Source organism: Sciurus vulgaris (genome assembly GCF_902686455.1).
Source record: "Sciurus vulgaris genome assembly, chromosome: 1".
Classification (NCBI taxonomy): Eukaryota; Metazoa; Chordata; class Mammalia; order Rodentia; family Sciuridae; genus Sciurus; species Sciurus vulgaris.
This window is the reverse complement of record NC_136461.1, coordinates 204,275,249-204,283,669: the sequence shown is the minus strand read 5'-3', so window position 1 is coordinate 204,283,669 and position 8,421 is coordinate 204,275,249.

Below are 8,421 nucleotides of genomic sequence, written 5' to 3'. Positions count from 1 at the left end.
TGTTCAGACTTCAACATTTGAGGAAGCAGAACTCGTCACTGATAACTGGTGGTATCAGTGACGTCACCTTTTGAGCAGCGAGCTGAAGGAGCTGAGCGTCCTATGTGAAGAATATCGGCAAGAGCTTCTCAGGCAGCCCGAGTGCCCTGAGACCACGGGGCGCTTTGCCCAGAGTCACACAGGTGAGACTTGCAGGGCTGGGGTTTGGTCCAGGTCTTTCTGACTCAAGTCCAAGGTGCTCCTTTGGCCACATCTCGCGGGCTCACTGTGTCAGCAATCCTGTGACTAAGTGATACAGAACAACTAGCTTATCCTTTTTCCCATCTGCAAAATAAAAACTGAAGGAGGGAATCTGACTATATTGAGAACAAATCCACTGTATGGCAAATAGGGGCTTTTATCACTGGGACTACCTATTCCTCTAACACTGACAGGTGAGCATTGCTTCCATCCGATTTTACAGATGAGAAAACCGAGGCACAGAGAGGGGAACTGCCCCACCCAGGTCTCCTAGTTACCGTGGGCCAGAAACAGGGTTCCACTCCAGATCAGCTCAGCAGCATCTACCTGGAAACTCACTCACTCCCACTGGAACGTCCTGTGCTGCTTCCAATCCAGGGGAGGCAGCCATGTCTGGGCGGACAAGGGGTCCCAACCCGCTGAGTGAGAATTGACAGAATTCAACGGAGCAGGGGTCCTTTCCTTATTAGTGGTTTTAAAGGCAGAAGAAAGGACGTCTTTCTCTGAGCCACATGACAGCTGACACAGAACATCATGGCTCCAGTTGCACCCTTATTAAGCCCATTAGGGTGATTATAATTGAGCATTTACTTAAAAGCCCAGGATGGCTTTTGAGACAGCCTTTTGCTGAGTGCCTGCCTCTGTCACACACCCACCCCTCTCTGACGGACGCGATCTCCTCCAAGAATCCCTGAGAGTCTGCGCTCACCCTTCAGCAACCCGAAGCCCACAGGCTGTGACATTCCTGTGGAAGAAGGAAAATGGGCCTCTCCAGGCTTCACCGTTTGAACCACCATTTCCACTGTTTGAGTCACAGGTTCCATTTTCCTGGCCCCTCTGGGCAGGAAGAACCTGAGCTTGGCGAAGGGGAAGAGACCGAAGAGACCCGGAGCTCTAGGGCTATGCACAAGAGTCCCGTAGACACATGGAGGCGTCCCAACTGTGACATCCCTTTTATTCCACACAAACTGATGTTCTCTTGACACCAACCAGTCCCAGTCTGGTCATCCCAGTATCAGCACAAATGACTAATGAAGAAGCCACGGCAGCAGGAATGGAGGCCTTGCACTGGCCCAACGGCAAAGGCCCAAAGCCCACCTAGCCACAGCAAATTGCAGAAGTTTCCGTCTGCCAGAAAGACCACCACAGTTGAACCCTGACATGGCAGCATCCTGGAGGGTGCCAACTAGCCCCTTGTGGCCAGATGGCAACCTGGGACATTTTCCATCCTGGAAAGCAGAGTGGTTCATTTTCATAGGAATTGGCTTATGTTCCAGGAATGCCTTTGCCTCCTCTGCATCACTTTCCTAGAGATTCTAGAATGTTCTATTCACCATGATAAGAGCCCACATAACGTTGCATCAAACCAAAGACCTCCCCCCCGCACACATTCTACAGCACAGAAGGTGCAGGAGGGACCCCTGATGGAGGGTCTGCCATCACATGTTCTTCACACTTGCAGACTGGGAAAGCTTGAGCTAAGGCTCTGCACACCTTTGCATAGAGGAATTCCCACCAAGGTGCTAGTCCAACCCACACCTAAAGGCCACCTGCCAACTCATCATGGTCTCCTACTGCAGGGCCTTTGCACTTACTGGAAGGATTTCTGCAGGCCAACATAGAGAAACCCCTCACATTGGTGTGGAAGCATAGTGTTGCTTCGTCAAAGAGGCCTTCCCCTCCACACTTGATATTCCCAGCATGCTTCCACTCCAGCAAACTCCCCCTGCCACTGGACCAGCTCCCTGAGGGAGGGGTTTTGGATTTTAGTTGCTGTGCCTCCAGTCCCGCCCCAGGGCCCAGCACACAGTGCACGCTCAGCAATGGTTGTGGAGGGAAGGGCTGTGTGATCTAGAATGTCCAGGATGTGCTCTTGCTGGCAGGAGTTGCCAACAGCTCAACATCCCAAGCACACACCTCGCCGGGAGATAAGTTATTTCCGTTCTCTGCTGGGAAGGAGAATTTGGCCTCTCCCAGAGGTTGGGCCTCCACCTGCAGTCGGACAGGCAGGGGGCTGGGGAGCCTGGATTTGCATAAAGCTGTAGGATGGCAGCACCAAGCCTGGATGGTGTGTTCTGGGGCTTCGCTTCCTTTCCTTGGTGCCACACCCAAAGGTCTGGGCTTGCAAGGGTGTGTTTGTGTCTCAAACCACTTGAGTGAATTTAAACAAGGAAAAAGAACAAGGAAGTTCTCCCCAGGTCTTCTTAATGTGTTTGTGTGTGTGTGTTTGTGCTTGTGTGTGTGTGTTTGGGTGTGTGTGTGCACGTGTCACACGCACACACTCGGTTTCTCCTGAGGCAAAGCAAGCACCCCTTTCTGAAAGCTGTGGCTCTCCTTCTCCTTCCTGTGCATGTAAGGCAGAAGCACCCACCTGCCCTGTGCCTCCTCAGCGATACTCGCGCCTGGCACTGTCTTGGCTCCCACTCAGGGAGGTGGCTCTGGGCAGCGCTCACTCCTCAGGCTGAGGATGGTGATGGTGTGAATCGCCTCCTGCTGTCAGAGTCCTCAGGGCGCTTGACGTTTTCCGGGGCTCCAAATGGCCTCCATCCTTTTCCTCCTGGACACCACTCCTGGTACATGGTAGCCACTTAGCCAACCCCAGGTGTGCTGTCCCTTCTCTTTTTTGGAGGGAAAGACCCTCTCTCGATTTAATTGCACTATAAATAGGGGGTTTGTGTAAGCCTGACCCTCAGCTGATCACTGATCTAGCGTTGAAGAGACTTGCTTCCTATGGGGTACTGTGTAAAGTTTCAAGGGTAAGAAACGATTCCTGTGAACCAATGAGTGTCCATAAATTCATGTTCATCATCTTCAATGCATTGAGGGCAAAGGTTAAGAACTGTATGACCCAAATCACGACATTTTTGGTGGAATTTGACTAGCTGATTATAAAACACAGTGACAAAGCAAAGAAAGAGAAGTAAGCCAAGGCATCGCGGAGGAAGGGGTGGAGATGGAACTTGCCAGATCCTTCCAGGAGAGCTGCAGGGTGAAGACAGTGCCGTGCAGGCACAGAGACAAATGCCAGACTGACAGAAGCCTGGGGAAGCAGTCCCCATCAAGGAGACCCTGCACAGAACAGTGGGGATGGGCAGGCAGTCAGCAAGTGACGCTGGTGGTCCCCCGCATCAGAATGGGTCTTACCTGGGACCCCTTTATCACATTAGACACAAAAATCAATTCCCAGAGGCCAGGAGACCTCAAGGTTAAAGGTAAAACTGCAGAAATTTTAGAAGATGACACAGAGGCAAACTTTATGGCCTCAAGCTAGGAATGGATTTATTAAAGGCACAAAAACACATGCGATAAAGGCAAAAATAGACAAGATTGTCTACATGAAAGTTTAAGAGCTTCCATTTATCAAAAGAAACTTCAGAGGGTGTACAGATAAGCCAAAGCTAAGGGGAAATATCTGTAGCATATAAAATTGACAAGTACTGTCCAGAGCATATGAAGAACTGCAAATCAGTAAGAACAAAACCAAAATTCAAGTGAAGAATAGGAAAAATCGATTTTACTCTATAGAAGAGAAGAATACCAATCAATATGCCAATGCAAATCAGTACCCCTTTCTATTCACAGGGACAGGTGAAGTAAAACCGTACGCCAGGCGTCAGGTGCACGCTTGCCCTCCCCACGCTGGGGGCGGGGCAGCAGGATTCTTGAGCTCAGAAGCAGGACCAGCCTGGGCAACACCGTGAGAACCCATCTCAATCAAATAAGTAAGACCACAAGGAGCTGTGATTTTACCTCCAGCAGATTAGGAATTAAAGTCTGAGGTTCAAATGATTCACAGAAGTGGAGTAATCACCCCTGAGCCAGTGTGGGGCGGGAGTGTGCTGGGACCCGAGCAGACAGAAATCAGGGATGTGCAAGTCTGTGCCAGCGTTTCTACTTTTGAGTACACACCCTGGAGAACTTGGTGTTTGCCCCGAGACCTGTAAAGAGATGGCCATGTCAGCATGGTTTCTAATAGAAAAGTTGGAGTTGATCAAAACCCTCACCACCAGCAGGAGCACACTTTTCAAACGTGCCCTACGTAACCAATGGGACAATAGACGGCAGTGAAGAAGTGAGATTCACACCAATACAGACAGTGTGGCTGGGTCCCATTAATGTCACTGAGGAGACAAAGACAGGTCACAGAAAGCTTGTAATGGGATTCCCTAACACCAGGGCAAATGCATGCCCGTCCACACAGTTCATTGCTCAGGGCCGCAGAGGAACAGGGTAAAACCGTAAAAAAGAAGAAGAGAATGAGAAAGTAAGTCAGCAGGAGTCGGTTCTGAGGGGCAGGAAGGGGAAGAAGTCCAGGAGACAGGCAGAGAGCTCGAGGCACTGTGTTCTTCTGCCTGGACCCTGGTGGACACACAGTGCTCCTTTACTGGGGCTCTTTGGCTGACGTCTGGTAGGCAGTTGTGCATCCTTGCTGTTCTCATCTAGTACTTAATATTACAGTTCAACCTTGAATCGCTTAGTTCTACCGTAAGAAAGAAGCGAGCCCAGTGTTCAGCAGCTAGTGCAGGAGATGACAGGGCTCCTTGTTGAGCTGGATCCTGAGGTTGGAGTAGATTTCGGGAAGTGAGAAAGTAGGTAACAGAATAGAATCAGGCAGGAAGTGGAGCGAGGGGGGGCAAAGAGGCGCAAAGGGGAATGCGAGATGCCTGCTGGGAAACTCGGTTCGCTGTGTCCACAATACAGGTTCTGCCAGGCCTGGGAGTCCCTGTCAATGTGCAAGACATGAAATTTCTCATTTTGACCATTTTGAGGACACAATTCAGTGCCGTTAAGCACATTTGCATTTGAGGACCATCACCGCCATTCACCTGAAGAATTTTTTCATTATCCGAAGAACCACTAAAGAATTTCCGCAAGTGGGTAATGTGATCAGATTCTCCTTTTTGGAAAACATAATGAAAACAAACAAAAGTACTATGACCTGAAAATGAGGGTGTGCGTTTGGGCAGGGAGATGACCGAAGATTTTCGGTCAAGTATGGCCCAGGTCCGGGAGTTTAATGTGCTGAAGGAGCGAGTGGAATACCAGGTAAGAAAGGCCGCAGGTTCCCAGGTGCTCCTAGGAGGGAATGCAGATTGCTTAATCCATCTGCATGCAGAGACTGAGAGCGGGGGAATCTGGGTTAAACCAGATTTCCAGAATGGGTACACACTGGGGTCATTTACGAGAATAAGTTTCTAAGAGGAAAGAAAGAAAAAAAAAAAAAAAAAAACAGGTTGGTCGGGTTCCTTTGTTTGCTAAGTTGTCTGGGAACTGTGATCTTCACCCACGCACTACATGCAGTAACCCTGCCCACGTGCCCCCTTCCACCCCAAGTCCTGTCTCCCTCCGCAGAGATGTGAAACCCTTATTTTGTCCTAAGGTAGTGTGTGAGGGAAAGGCTGGATTCCCATAATCTTGCACACTTTTCTTGGTGGAAATGCAAGGGAGCATGTGCCTTGGGTCCAATTCTAAGGTGAAGATGAGGCTCTTCAGAGAGGACAGTCAGTCCCAGGTGGCACCCACAGCTGAGGCTTTTGGGATCCCCTCTTCCATGGCTGATGACTCAAAGCAGGGTTGGCTCACTCTGTGCCTCGGGGTCTTTCTCAGACCTGCAGGGAAACTCCCAGGGTCTCCCACATCCTGGGAGAGCACGGTTGAGACCCTAACAGGACTCTAGGCATCCTGGACCCAGGATGTCAGCAAACACAGCCCTAACCACCTAGACCTCATGTGATCGAAAAGACCCAAGGGGTTTGGACGACAGAATGACACGTGTCAAGTAGGCACGTGTGTGAGACAGCTTAGCAAGAGCCAGGGACAGCATGGGGGCTCAGGACACGTCAGCTGCTGTAATTATCGTCATCATCCTTGTCCCTGTCTTTTTATTTCATGGGCAAGAAATGAAATCATTGCTCTCAGGGAATCCAGCCACTGAAAGCGGACTGGACGGTTTTCTTGGTTTCTAGCATTTCCGCGTTCCCTTGCAGTTTAAAATCTTGAATTCATGGGGTTATTTGAGAAAGATCAGACCACACAGCCACTGGTCACGTCTCTGTGCCAGGAAGAGAAGCCACCAAGAACAACGCTCTCCCTGGCCTGAGCAGGCATCCGATTGGTCTGGAGAGAGCATGAGGCTGCCTCACATCTGCAGGGTGACCCTGCTGGCTGGAAACCACAGGACAGAGAGAACACAGGACCTGTGATCCAGCCCAGCCAGAAAGTGCTGCATCAGTCCCGAGCTGTGTAATGTGAGCGCTCACCTGCAGTTGATTAGCTCTGATCTGGAGGTTGCATCAAAGAATAAAGCCCTGTGCTTCTGTCTGAGGCCTCTCTGCTTGGACAATGGCAGGTGTCCTCATTTGAACTCTTCCCCTGATCTTTGGATCCCAGCACCGCCCCATCACCACCACCTACACAGGCAGCATACCTGGAGAGGACCCGACCTGCCCCTGGTACCTGAGCTTCTCCGGCTTTAGGAATAGAACTCCTGGCTCTAGTCTCTGTGCCTGGTCAAGGGGTCTTTGGATAGCTCATCCTTCAGACTAGAAAAGCATTTAGTTCAAGTTCAGAAAGGGATAGTGATGATGATAATGCCAACCACAAAAGCAGTGATATACTAGTGGCTACTAATGTGGGCTTCGGGCCAAACTTCTTGAGTTAAATCTGGCTCTGTTATTCTCCAGCTGTGTGATCTTGAACAAGTGAATTAACCTCTCTGAATCTCATTTTCCTTGCCTATAAAATGGAATTGTAGCTACGTTTACTTTATAAGGTTACAGGGTAGATAATATGACAACATGGGAATCACTTCAGGTGCTGCCCAGCATACAGTAAATTGCTCAGTGAAGTTGGCTCTGCTAGCTAATGACAGTTGCCCAAGCTGGAAATTGGGTAGTCACACAGGACCCTGTGCTTAGAAGGCCTCCTGGCTCTGTTGAATACTGTCCCTGCATTGAACCTTAATAATTTTTTAATAAACTCACATCCTCCTTTTCACTAGGACCCACCAGTCATGCAGTTGATCCTGTGGCTACCATAATGGAGCCCCCTTCCTTGTCTAGGGACTGCCCTAGGCACGTGCCAGATGCAAACAGGGTCTTCCCTGCAGCAGCCGCACAAGCACAGCACCATCCTGGGTGAGGGCCCGGAGGCAGAGCGTCTGCGCTGCTCCGCCCGAGGGCTCACTGAAGAGCAGAGGTGCAGTGCTGGGCGGTAGCCACAGCCAGGCTCAGGCCCCTGTCCCCACCTGGCCCAGGGCTTGTTCCCATCCTTCTTAGCAAGAACGCAGGCTGCCTCTGCCCTGGGTTCTTCAACGGAGACCCAGAGTCAGTCAGAGGAGGCCTGGGGTAGCGGAGCCAGGTTGGTAAAATTCATCTACAAAACAAACACACACAAATTACCTCTGTTAATCACCTCAACAGAACACACTCATCAAATTTTAAAATAGTCAACAGCAGAGAAAGCAAAGTGGTTGCTTTCCAGCCTGATTCTGCAAACATCTGCATTTTATTTAGCGAGTATAGTTTGAAGGCAAGCACACACGCGCACACGCGCTCTTTGAATTAGCTGCTGACTCGGGAAACCTTACGTCAAATCCCCAGCGTGTGACTCCTTCACGTCTCCTGCGGATCTGGAGAGCCGGCGCCTTCCCGGAGCTGCAGACAGGTCAGGGCTGGGCGCAGCTGCCCCGGGAGGCGAGTGCTCCCCAGGTGGCCAGCTCCATCCTCTCCCTTGGCTGCCCTCACCCATGGCGTCCCGGCCTCGGACACAAACAACCTTGGAGGCTGCCTGGGCCCTGCAGCTCTGAGCTTCCCACTGCTGGTTTCGACTCAGAGAGGACCAGCCACCACACAAAGAATGCAGCCCTGGAGCCGAAAGAGCCATGTGGCCCCAGCTCTGCCAACTGCAGGGAGCACTCAGACAAAAGGCCACCGCTGAGTCAGGCCACTGGAGGGTGAGCCGAGAGCCTGCTCCTCCGCTGGGTCACAGCAGGAAAGCTCATTCCCTCTCTCAGTCTTCGACCACGGATGCGAGCCCTGGTATCCTGCCTCCTGGCTCCCCAGGCACCTTCTGTGATTTGTTTCGGATCTTTCCCGTCATCTGCAGGGTGTGATTTCCACGCAGGATTTCGGTGGAAGTCAAGACATCTACGAGAAGAATGTGGAGCTCTGTGGGAGCCTT